The sequence below is a fragment of the Xenopus tropicalis genome, chromosome 2, assembly GCF_000004195.4.
Source record: "Xenopus tropicalis strain Nigerian chromosome 2, UCB_Xtro_10.0, whole genome shotgun sequence".
NCBI lineage: Eukaryota > Metazoa > Chordata > Amphibia > Anura > Pipidae > Xenopus > Xenopus tropicalis.
The window spans coordinates 57,620,879-57,634,735 of NC_030678.2; the positions used below are offsets into that span (position 1 = coordinate 57,620,879).

The window sequence follows — 13,857 nt, forward strand, 5'->3', positions numbered from 1 at the left end:
ACATTGCAAACAGTCACATAATATCTCATCATAATTCTCAAAGCTCTTATCATTTTGTACAAAATATCTATAGCTATTTCTATGAATGCAGAATTCTAGCACATCAGGCTTTTCTAGTAAGAAACAGCCAGAAATCTTTGCCAAAGCATCAGCTATTTAAAAAAATTTGCATACATTGAATTGGCCGCAGCCCAACCAGGACAAATGCCAGCAGAAGTGGTGACAGGCCTGTTATAGAGCCATAACCCAGCTCAATCACTAATATATAATGAAACTTATAAACAGTAGAATGACAACACTCACAGATCGCTCTAAGGAAAACCCTAAAACGAAACAAAATTTCCCAGAAACAATATAAATAAGTAATAAACAAATAAGTGAAAGGAAAAATAAACTAACAAACTATAAATACCACGTGGTTAGATGAGGCCCGGGTGTTTAAACCCCGAGCCTGTCGCTCGAGTATTGGAGTCTATCTCTCGTATAATCTAGGATCTGAGAAACAGCATGCTCACCAAGGTCCGGCAATGGTCCGGGTGCTCACAGCCCCAAACCTGCAGCTGAGGGGGAGTAACTTCAAAGTGGAAGAAAGGACGTCGAGCACACTTCGGACACGAGGAATCCGTTAAAATCTGTACTTTATTTCGTCATGTTTAAAAACAAAAGAGTGCCTTATTTTAACGGATTCCTCGTGTCCAAAGTGTGCTCTACGTCCTTTCTTCCACTTTGAAGCAACAAAAGCAAGCCTAATAATGTGCCCACATAATTGTTCATCCTTATCAGCAAAGTGCCCAAAGCTTTGCATGTCATGGGCATAACACTCTGAAGTGTCACATTCAGTTATAACTCTGGAGACATCGATACAGACTGAAGGGGCACCAGCTGGAAAATACCTTGGCCAAGAACTGTATCTGAACAATGGGAATGAAATACAAAGGGACCTTTATTTTTCATAACTAAAGCATGGTGAATTTTAGAAGAAGCTGGATTTCTAACATAAATTAAACCAACATATTTGTTTTTGCTCCTTCTATGTAGTATGACTATATATTAGCAGAGTAGGGCCATTGGAGTGCCAATCTGGCCCATGGGCCTCCAGTTTTTAATTATCTCCTCCAGTTTTTAAATGGCTTAAAATAGTCATAAATGGCATTTCATATATTTCCTCAATTTTTTCCTGCATAGCCTCAGCCTCTACGCTATTTCTGTGACATTCTCTGCTCTAAGTCTATATAAAGAGCAGGTAACCTATGATTCTCTGGCTGTTAGCGAGAAGGCGTTTGTGAGTGGAATACTATATCAGGATCCTCCCATGCAACTTTTTATCATGCTGCTGGCATGCTCTGAATGTGAATCAGTACTCAACCCAATCTGCAAGCAAAGCACCTGTCATATCTTTTTCTTAGGCTTCAGTATCCAACAGGCTTTGCCAGCAACTGACAGAGAAGCCAGATTTATGAATCATTACTATAAGCAATTAATAAATCAGGTCCAGTGACTGGATTCACAAATTAAATAAACCCTGCCTGGGTCAGGATGCATCACTTTTCCTCTAATAGAAAGGTTTAGAAGAGGTAGTGAAAAGGGGGCCTAATATTTAGACTTAATGCTAATCTGCTGTTCTAGGAACACTACAGTAACAAGAGCTAAGAAAATACTATATATATCTCTAATCATACTGGGAACAAAGGACAAAACCAGACCAAAGATGGAATGGCACAGGAGAAAACCAAACCCTAAAAATTATGTAAGCTTTTGCTCAAAAAAACATGTTTATATAGCAATACAACTTTTACAGCACTGCAAGTAGAATGTTTTTAACCCAAAGTCCTATGATAAGTCAGCTTTTTCTTAAGAAAATAAATTTAAAAGGGGAAGTAAAGGATTCTCAAAAAGATCAAGCAAGCTTTTCATGGTGTCCTAATAAAGATTAGCTTTTAACTGGTCTGGTGGAGCACAACGTTTTGTAAGTGGATATTTCGATTCTGCCCTTTGCTATGGGCTTAGGGCTCTAATACCTGGGCAAATGAATTGCCTGATTGGGTTTTAATATAAGCCTCCGTGTGTACTAAAAGAGTAACCCTAAAGACAGAAGTGAGGTGCCTGGGATATGAGCACCCGGGCCAATAATTATATTTGGTGTGTACTTTTCTATGAAAAAGAAGCAACTTTTTAATTTAATTTTTACAGGATGGGGCCTGATTATGTCTGATATGCAAGATTCCTATAAAAGGTACAGCACAAAGATGTAGCTTGGCATGTGCATAATGGGAAAGCAGAAGAGTAATAAAAATGATGGGAGAGCTTATTAAAAAAAGAAGATGGAGAATACAAGTGACAGGGGCATGGGGGGTAGCTAAAGCACAAAGAAAATTGAAAGAACTGGGAAAGAAAAAAGGAGAGTAGAAAAGAGGGGATGGGAAAAGTAAAGATGTTGAATGCAGTAATTATAGACAAGGGGTGGGGAGATAAAAACAATAAAAATATGGACAGAGAGAAAGGGAAGGGAAAAGAGTAAGACAGAAATGTGTGGAGGGAAGACAATAAGAAAGAAAAGGGCATATTCCCAAAGGCATTAGCTCCCAAACTGTAGCGCCAATCCAGTAGAGAAGTCAAGGCAAAAGGCCAGTTGAGGTGAGATCAGGTGACTTTTAGGTGTCACAGATACTGAGATTTGGAATGAACACTTATTTGCTGCCCTAGATATTTATGGAATAATGGGTCAGATACAATTTGATGAGGAAAACTTATCACACTGTTTACCTTCCAATTTGTGCCCGTATTACCTTCCAATTTGTGCCTGTATGTTACCCAACCACTTATAATGTAAGCTCTATGGGGCAGGAACCTCCTTCCTACTGTGTCTCATACCACATGGCACTTACTCCCTGTGTATTTAAACTTATTTATTGTATTCTTTTATAACACTTGTCCTCCCTGTGTGTAATTTTGTATATTTTAAAATTGTACAGCGATGCGTACCCATGTGGCGTTTTATAAATAAAGTTATACATACATACATCACATGAAAACTCTATTGAAATCTATGGGAAAAACTAGAACTGAGTTAGGAAAAAAAGTTTTTCTCCTCTATTTGAATTTCACCTGTAAGTTTTAATGTGATAAACTATCAAATGAAATTTTTATCATTGATTTGAATCTGACCCAATGACTTATACAGCAATATTTTCACTTTTTACCTGGTTTTGACCTGACTCAAAGTAAAAAGTATGAAAACATTTCAATTAATACATGCATGTAATAATCTGCATGATTAGTTATTGGTGGGCTGTGTCTAGTGCAATAACTTACTCCCTTTTGAACTGTTGGCATATCATGGAGGCAAGACCTGCGTTCCAATCACCCTCACAACTAACCTTCCGCCTGCACCCATGATGCTATCAGGGGGTATGAAGGGTACTGCAGCCAGGGGCCCCAAGACAGATTGGCTCTCCAAGATAAAAAGGTTTAATTTGAAGGTTTGTGGAGTTTCAGTGTATCATGGGCGGGTTTTAGCATAACTGAGGTGTGTAAGGGGCAGACCATGGGTGTGACCAGGGACCTTTTTTTTTTCACTGGGGCCCAATATTACAAGCCTACAACAGAGACCTTCCTCGCACACCCTTAACTCTCCAAAGTGAATTCAGCGCCCGGTGCTCACTGCCAGAGGGATCGGCACCCTCCAAAAGTCCAGAAATTGTCGGTAGTGCGGTAGTGCGGTAGTGCGGTAGTGCACTACCCCAATAAATTTGAATTAAGGGCTTGTCCCGTTTGTAGCCCTGAGTGCCATTGTATTACTCGCCCAATATTACAACCCAGGGACCAAAGGTGAGGGTCCTGCTTTCTTATGAGGACTCATGGTTACTGATGGCGACCTTGACTGCACCTATTCAGTCCAACTGCATGATCTCTCCATGCCCACATGTAGTACAATGTACAACCACATGCTTGGGGAGGTGCTCGGATAACATGATGTAAATAAAGGTAAGCCCCCAAGTTCGCCCCATGCCACTGATACTAGGTATTTTTACATATTGTATTTTAAATATTATTACATAAGACAATTAGTCTCTGCATATATACATACCTTCCAAAAATATTCAACACTAATTAATTATACACATATTTTGTTAAAAGATGACATTTACAAATACATTTAAACATTTTTCTGAATAGTAAAATATTTGCACTTAATTAAAATTAGCAGCATTTCTAATTAAGCTGGTTACCTTAAAGTCCATCTGGGTAGAGAACACTCATCATTAAGACTATTGTCTACTCAAAAGGCTGTGATGGTTGACACCTATTGCAGGGAAAAGGCCTCAGTAGAAGAGTGCCTTATCTTTAAAATGTGTGCCTGTCTTGATAACAGAATGAAAAAAGTAATCTCAGAACACACTTGTTTGCCTATCATTGAGATGGCAGCGTGGTTGTTGCCAGGCTACCATAGAACGCCTGACTAACTCACTGTAACCTGGTTCTTTTCCCATCTGAAGTGATTATTTTGAGACTTGCTTGACAATTCCTGAATAATGGTATGTTGAAGGCTACTGATAGAGGTTTAAGAGAGCACATAGATTGATATATCTGAACTGACCAGGTGCCCCTTAAGTACGAATGACAAATTCAACCCTGGCAATTTACGCTATTGAACACATTTTATGGAAATAGAATCTGAAGATGGGTAAAGGGGATTTTGAAAACAAAGATAGGTTGGTCAGGTTAGCATATTTTTCCATAAAGAGGCACCTCGAGGATGTTCGATACAAGACCAATAACAGATTTGTAGTTAAATGCGTTCTGCTTGCTCTTTTAATTTAAGAATCCATTTATGCCTTCTATAAATGGATAATGATCAAGACTTTTCACTTACTTCCCCCTTCTCTCCCAGGAAAATAGAGCTAGTTTTGGGAGACAACATGCATTCTGTATAATATATCTTCTCCCCTTATTACTGCCAGTGTCTACGCAGATTAGAAAAGGAGGAGTTCATTATGCCAAGGGTCTCACTTGGAAGGAAAGTTTGATTAGATTCTGTACCCTCTACACCTCCCACAATTCCTCTGAAGACCCAATGACATACTGTTCTGTACTGTTTATTACAACAAATAACAAATGTGGCTTTTAATTAAAGCAATAACCTGAATGTATACCTGTTTCTTTCTTATTGCAGAACTAAATACTGTATATATGCACAGATTTAGTTTTCTGCCTTAATGCCATTTGTTAGACAAGGCCATACCTCTTAGGTGTATATAGAAAAGATGCATATAGTCTAATAATAATAAAAAAAAAATAATCATACCAAAGATTGCAGGAAGCACTCACAGATCCACATACAGACACATACGTTTTACTTTATTTTAAAAACATAAGGTATACAAACAGCCTTATACGTTTTGTGCATGGATGCACTTAATTATAGCTTATGATTAAATGCATCAGTGCAAACAACGCTTAAGGCTTTTTCTACACCTTATGTTTCCATATTAAAATAAAACTTTTCTTTTACTTATACGCCTGTCCATGGAACTGTGAGTGCCTTCTGCAATCTTTTATACCTATCATCTGTCCCTATTTAGGCACGACAGCCTGTATTTGCAGACACCACGTGCAATATTATTTTCCCCCAGGGGCCCAACACTCAATTGAAACTATTAGGGCCCACCTAGAATAACAATTACGCAGCAGACCACAATGAACGGGGGTGCCAGACCCTCTACCCCGAATCCTAACCCCTACTCACACTCCCCTCCTCTTTAATGTATGATTACATGTAAACTGTGTAATCTGAGATTTGCATGTATTTTCTGAATTAACTGTTCCCAAATTCTTTATATTGTGAAACTCCATTAAGATATATTTTAATTTAAATACATGACAATTTGTGCATGTTTTAGCACTTGTATGAGCCCTAACATCCACTCTCCAAAATTATTAATACACACAGATATATATATATATATATATATATATATATTTATAAGCAGCTATATATGTGTATATGTTTGTGATACATCCATTTCTTTCGTTTAAGTTCTCTTAATTGCTAAAAGCATTTTTCTAATTAGATTCTGACATCTAATGGGCCAGGACAATCAGTTAATGCTGCACCTGGCATCTTAAAGATATACAATAATACACTGCCGTCACTTTAATTCTGGTAGTTATTAATGCTGTTGTTTGTTTTAAGAGTTAATTGAATGTCCAGGAAACTTAACATGAATTGTTCCAGATATGAAAAGACGAATATGTGTTGACAGAGAGATCTGTTCAATACATTTTCCCCTCTTCCTTCTGCTTCAGCACCTTCAATCTTTTTTCTCTTCTGCTTCATTCAGTACATTTCTTCTCTCTTCTCATTTCATGGATATTGCATCTCTGGGTGCAGTCTTGGAATAAGTGCCCAATAGGGATTTATACTCTCTAGTGCTCCAGCTGTTGATGAACTACTGTACTAACGAAAACCTTCTCAGTCAACAAATGTTATCTTGCTAAGGATGAAGTGAGACGCGGTTCATTAGCCGTTGTAATACTACGGGTTGGCTAGTCCAGTTAAAGGTACTTTTGCATCCTGATAAAACAGGCCTATGTGACTCAATATCCATGGCAACACAGGGGGGGAGGGGATTTACTAAAACTCATTTTTTATTTGTTTGAAACCACGAAAAACTAACCACTGTAAAACAAACGGTAGGCATTTATCAAAAGATCCAAACTGAAAAAGCACAAAGTTGCGCTTTTTCAACTTGTCACATGAAAGCCAGTGTCAAAAATCTCAAAACCTCCAAAACTGTGATCTACATGATCTTGCAAGGTTTTAGCTGATGAATTTTCACATTTAGAATTGTCGTGGTTTTGTTGCATAATAAAACTTTTTTTGTGACAAATTTGGGTTTTAAAAAACTATTTTTGTGTTTGTTAGCATGTTAAGAAGCTATATCACAAACAGAGCTCATTACTACTCATTATTTCCACTCCCATTTCATTGGAAGAGCATATGCAATTGGGTTCTACCTGCTTATCCTCCGAGGAGAGGCTCCATAGGAGTAATAATGGGTTATGTATGTACTGTGGGGAGAAGGGTAATTTATACAACAATTGTCCAAAACGGCCAGGAAACTGCAAAGCCTAAGCAGGTCTGGGGAGTCCTGTTTGGGTAATGCAGTTTCTACTCCCCAAATTATCTCTTCTAAGATCTTCCTACCTGTCCTCCTTGAATGGGGAGGGGTTAGTGTTGAGATTTCGGCCTTTTTAGATACTGGAGCAGCTGGGAATTTTTCGGATGTCAATTTTGTCCGTAAAATGGGTATTCCTTGTATCTCTTTGGTTCCTCCAGTCAGATTACTGGCTATTGATGGGAGTCCTCTGCGGTGTGGTTTTGTGTCTTTCAATTCGCAGGACCTAGTTTTGTCCATTGAGGGTTCTCGTATTGAACAAATATCCTTCTATATAATTAACTGCCCGACACCCCTGTGATCTTAGGTCTTCCATGGTTACAGAAACATAACCCGCATATTGATTGGGTCACTACTAAGATTCCTCAATGGGGTGGAGACTGTGAAGGGTTCTGTCTTTTAACTTCTATCTCTCTGGCAATTACCTCTCTGGAGGGGTTACCTCCTCCCTATGCAGCTTATGCTGCTGTTTTTTCTAAGAAAGCGGCAGAGACTCTTCCTGCACATTTGCATTATGATTGTGCAATTGAGTTAGTTCCTGGCGCTATTCCTCCCAAGGGTAGAACCTATCCTCTCTCTCCTCCAGAAATGCAGGCAATGGAAGAATATATTCAGGAGAACTTAGAAAGAGGATTCATAAGACCCTCCTCCTCTCCCGCTGGAGCAGGTTTTATCTTTGTATATAAAAATCGATTATAGAGGTCTGAATAAGATCACGGTTAAAAACCGTAACCCTCTTCCCTTGATTTCTGAACTCTTCGATAGAGTTAAAAGTGCCTCTGTTTTTACTAAACTTGATCTTAGAGGTGCATACAATCTAATCAGAATCAGGGAGGGGGACGAGTGGAAGACAGCTTTTTTTTTTTTTTTAATAACGTGATTGCATTGGGGGTGGACTGCGTTCTTACTAGGTGGACCAACAGCTTCCCTGCCTTTTCCCCATACTCCATAATATTCAGTTTCATAAAGGTATACTGGGCGAGCGCTTTGTCTCTCATGTATTCTGCATACCTTTCCTGGGCTCTTTCTAGCTGCTTAAATTTGCCCAGGAGTGGGGTGGCAGCGGCCTCTGCCTCCAGTTCCAAGATATCAAACTCTAGTTGGTGCTGTGCGTTCCTGGACTGCTTTTTTAAGGCTGTTATTTCATCATTAAAGAGGCCCCTAAGGTATGCTTTCAGTGCATCCCAGAAAGTCAATGTGCCCACCGTGTGCTCATTAAGTGAGATAAATTCCCTAGTGGCAGCTTCTATCAGTTGGCAGTTGTCTAGAATTCCCAGCCACGCTGGGTTCAGTGACCACCTTGGTTTCTTAGCTTGTTCTGCTTCCCTGAAGTGGATCTCCAGGGGGGCATGGTCTGAGATGCCCCTTGCAAGATATTCTCTCTTACCCGGGGGAGTGCTACCTTGTTGACAAATCCCAGGTCAATTCTTGATAACACTGTGTGGGATTGGGAGTAACATGAGTATTGGCGAGTATTAGGATGTAAGTGCCTCCACACCTCCATCAGGCCAGCCGAGTCAACTAGGGATCGTAAATTGCTGTTGACTTCCTGCACAGTGCCTTCCGGCCGTGAGAGTAAGTAAATTGCTTGTCACCACTTAGTGATTCTGGGGGTAGTGTTAGAGTAGTTCACTCGTAATGTATGCTCAGTCCCGGTCCTAATGCAGATAACTTAACCACCAACTAACGGGTATAATCGGGGGGTACAAACTAACAAACATAGCACATCATACAGGTTATACGACCTGGGGTTGTCCTATGTCTCTTATACTCAGGAAAAATGAGTCCATAGCGAGAGATCACCCTGTCTTGCGGGTCCAGTGTAGAACAGGAGTCCCTTAACGGTTTCTCCTAGCATAGATCCAACTGCAGAGATCCTGCGGGTTAGTGAAGAAGTGTGTGGTCCCGTTTTCAATAACTCGTAGCCAAGCCGGGTACAGCATGGCGTACTGGAGGCCCATCTCTCGAAGGCGCCTTTTACTTTCCAGGAACCGGGCCCTTTGCTTTTGGATTTCAGCAGAGAAATCACCAAAGATTGATATTTTGGCATCCTGGTAGGTTATCTGCTCTTTCTTGCGGGCTAGCGACAGTGTTGAATCTCTGTCCCTCGCATTCAGCAGTCGGGCTATTAGCGGTCTGGCTGGTGCCCCCGGTATTGGGGCCTTGGTGGGTATTCGATGTGCGCGCTCGACCGCAAACGCTGTGGAAAACGACTCCCTGCAGAATTGCTCTACCAGCCAGGCTTCTATGAACTTTTCCGGCGAGTTGCCTTCCGAGCGTTCGGGAAAGCCAAGGAACCGCAGATTATTCCTACGGAGTCTGTTCTCGAGGTCGTTGGACTTGGCTGCACATGAGTTGACGGAGTGGTGTAGCTGCTGCAGTAGGTCGGGCATTGGATTGGAAACGTCCTCCAGGGAGCTTACCCGGCGTTCTAAGAGCGTGGTTCTTTCCCGCAGCTTCTGGAAGTCCTGCTTTATTATAGATAGCTTGACTTTTATCTCGTCAGTTTTTGAGCATATGAGGGAAGTACAGGATTTCTTGGAGGCCCTGATTTCCAAGAGTAGGTCAGCTAATGTAGGTTCAATTGGCGGGGTTGCTGAGGAGGCTCGGGGGTCCCTGTGCGGAAGCTGGGTTCCCCTCTAGTCTGCCGCTGTGGTGGTGGCTGGGCCGCGCTCTACTCGCCACCATCTTGGGTGTGCCGTGCTTCGCAGGAAAACTTTTCGAGTCTTGATGCGGCTTCTGATGCCCTTTTTTGGGCTTTGTTTTGCCCCATTAGTGCTCTCGGGGGTAAGGGCTCTCCGGTATATCCCCAGGATTCCGTTCTGTGCGGTTTGAGTGCGCTTATCTGCAGGATTATAAGGACCGGGGCACGGAGCAGTCTCTAGGTGCGACTGTTCACATTCAGCGCCAAGCCACGCCCCCCGGAAGACAGCTTTTAATACTCGAGATGGGCATTATGAATATCTAGTAATGCCTTTATGGTCAGTTTATGTAACGCCCCTGCTGTCTTCCAAGAGTTTGTGAACGATATATTTCGGGATCTCCTGGGGCACTATGTAGTGGTATACCTAGACGACATTTTAATATTCTCCTCTAATCTAAAGGAGCACCACTGTCATGTCCTAGAGGTACTACATAGGCTCCGGCAGTATCACTTATATGCTAAACTGGAGAAATGTATCTTTGAGCTTTCCTCTGTTCATTTCCTAGGGTACATAATCTCCCAACACGGATTAGAGATGGAGCCAACTAAGGTGGAGGCAATTGTGAACTGGGCTCAACCCATTTCTTTACGTGCCATCCAAAGGTTCCTCGGTTTTGCCAATTATTATAGGCCATTCATTAAAGGATTCTCTTCCCTGGTAGCTCCAATCACTACCCTCAACAAGAAAGGGGCAGATCCAAGTATTTGGCCTAGGGAAGCAGTAGAAGCCTTTAAGCTTCTTAAAGAAGCATTTATTTCTGCTCCCCTACTTCGCCACTCAGATTCCACCCTCCCATTTTTGGTGGAAGTGGCTGCATCGGAAATAGGAGCTGGGGCGGTGTTGTCACAACGGCACCCTGCTACTGATAAAATTCACCCATATGCCTTCTTTTCTAGGAAATTTTCTTCAACGGAGGCTAATTATGACATTGGTAACAGGGAGTTGTTGGCAATTAAATGGGCTTTTGAGCAGTGGAGACACCTTTTAGAAGGGGCTAAACACACAGTTAGTGTCTTCACAGATCATAAGAATCTATTATATATTGAATCTGCAAAACGTTTAAATCCTAGACAAGTGAGATGGGCCTTATTTTTCACTCGGTTCAATTTTATGCTCGCTTACAGGCCAGGGTCTAAAATTTTGAAGGCCGACGCCTCTAACCCTAAAGAGAGTTTGGAACCAGACACTATTATTCCAAAGGAAGTGATTGTGGCTGCCCTGAGTCCAGATCTTTTTACCTCTCTCTCTAAAGCTTAGATACCACCCGGTAAACTTTTTGTTCCAGAGAATTTGCGTGAGGCTGTCTTGTCCGAGACTCATGATTCCAAGTTAGCTGGTCATCCAGGTCAAAATAAGACTTATTCTCTGTTGTCTTGTTCACTCTGGTGGCCTACAATGAGACAGAATATAGGAGTCTATATAATTTCTTGTGCAATTTGCCAACGTTCCAAACCAAATTGGTCTGTACCTCAGGGCTTGCTGCAGTCACTTGGACTTTTTTGTCGATTTACCTCCTTCAAATGGTAATAAGGTTATCTGGGTAGTGGTGGACTGGTTTAGTAAAATGTGCCATTTTGTTCCCTCCCCACCCTCCCTTCTGCAAAGACTCTGGAAGAACTTTTTATTTCTAATATTTTCAAGTTTCATGGGGCTCCTCTAAATATTGTCTCTGATAGAGGGGTTCAATTTGTATCAAGGTTTTGGCAGGCTTTTTGTTTCCTCTTGGGTACTGATTTGTCCTTTTCTTCTGCCTATCATCCTCAAACTAATGGCCAAACTGAAAGGACAAAGTCGGTCATTGGAACAATACTTGAGATGTTTTGTGTCCAATAATCAGTCTCAGTGGGCAGAGTTTCTTCTGTGGGCTGAGTTTGCATTTAATAATGCTACTCATGCTTCCACGGGGGAATCTCCGTTCATTATTGTTTACGGCCTTCATCCAAGGGCTTTCTCTTTCTCAGACCAGTTTTTCAGAATACTTTGTCTTCTGCTGTGAATGCACAAAAGAGAGCTGCCGATAGACAAGAATATCAGGCTGGTTACAGGGTTTAGTTGTCTTCTAAAAATATCTCGCTTAAAGTTCCTTCTGCTAAGTTGGGTCCTAAATTTATTGGTCCTTTTACTGTTTCCAAAATCATTAATCCCACTTCTGTCCACTTAGAACTTCCTCCTGAACTTAAAATCTCTTTCACTTAAAATACCTTTCATGTTTCCTTATTAAAACCAGCCAGGATGGTTCGTCATCATTCTCCTCCTCCTCCAGTGGTTGTTGATGGTCAACCGGAATATGATATACAAAGGGTAGTGGATTCTCGGGTTGTCAGGGGGAGGTTACAGTATTTGGTACATTGGAGGGGCTATGGTCCTGAGGAGAGATCTTGGGTCCCTGCCTCTGATGTTAGGGCTGACCGTGTAAAACGACAGTTCCATTTAAAATTTCCTGGGAAGCCTAGGGGTCCAGTGGCCCCCTCTAGAGGGGAGGGTAATGTAACAATACTTACCCCTGGTGGTCCCAGGGGCGCGCACTCGGCACACGCGTCCCTTTTAAGATGACGTGCGCGTGATGACATCACGTGGCACGAAAATTCAAATATTTATATGGCGCTTGTGCATGTTTCCTTTGCCCAACGTAGGTTCTGTTGCTCTAACGTTCCTGGGTGTGTTTTCTATCTGAATTTTCTGTGTTTGACCTAGCCTGATCCTGTTTTCTGACGATTGCTGCCTGACCTGACCTCTTTGCCTGATTTTGACCACGCTTTTGGATTCTGAATTTGTACCTGCTGCCAGTACGGCTTTGACCATTTGCCTGTTTGTGACTACACCTCCTCCCTCTGATTTTGTACGCATAGGTTCCTTAGGCTGCCCAGAACATTTGCCCTGGTTCTCTCACATTAAGTCCTGTCGGCACCCGAGTAGCGGAGGGCTCCTCCAGAAGTGAAAGGTGGCTGTTATTGGCGGAGTGAACTCAGACCAGGGACCTTGGCTTTCTGGGTTTTGGGATAGTCTTGCCATACATGTATTCTTGCCGTGTATTCACAAGTGGGGATTCCTTTCATTTATTTGCTTTTAATATACCAGTATATTTTATTCAGTCTCTAGTTTGCCCTTCTTTTTCAAATTTTGCTTTAAAGCTAAGTTGTACATTTGTTTTTATATATTGTAGGTTTGGCCTGTTTATCTGGGACCTCATTTTTTAACATTAAAGGAGCCAAAATAGATTTACTATTATGTTGTATTATCCGAAATGTACAGTGCACTCACTTGAAGCAACTGTTACCTTGACCATTGTTTCTCATTTACCTAGTTTATAAAGTGCTTTGCATTCTCTTTCACCAAAATGAAAATGTAGCTTTCTCTTAGTTACTTACTGAATAAATATACTACTCATATTGGTACTATATAGCACATTCCTCGTGAGGGTATTCATCACCCCACACAACTTTCTGGAAAAATTTGGACAACTCACTATTTACTTTTGCCTTGATATGCTGGTACTCTGCTACCTTTACCCTTGACCACTAAAAAAAAGCCTTAGAGTTACTCCACAAAACAAGGCTTGAAAAAGGGACTGCACCTCATAGAAAAAAATAAATAAAATAATATATATATATATATTTATATATACAGCAAAAAAAGGTTTTACAACCGGCATATCAGAAAGGTCCTATTGAGGACCGAAACGTTGGATTTTTTATGCTTGCATCAAGTCCCTGCTTTTTCTTTTGCATCAAGACCCTGTGTGTGCGGCACTCTTCTATTATATTTTTGACCTGCACCAAGGGCATTTGGACTTGTATAGGGTGTGCTCCTCCCTGTGTACTATATATACATACATATATATGTAGTCATGTGCTGACCCACTTGTAAAATATGCCTACTTATGTAACATTGGTTCTTTTTATAATTTATGGAAGTTATATTGTTATTTTGCATAAGATTCACCATTTAATAAGTGCCTTGCTCAAAAATTAAAA

The 13,857-nt window shown here is 41.1% G+C and overlaps 1 protein-coding gene across 3 annotated transcripts in view; it reads right to left on the minus strand.

Moving 5' to 3' along the window:
* LOC116408821 (cyclic AMP receptor-like protein A) overlaps positions 1–13,857 on the minus strand; it is a 262,366-nt gene that overhangs the window by 20,198 nt on the left and 228,311 nt on the right. The gene's annotated exons all lie outside the window — the stretch shown is intronic.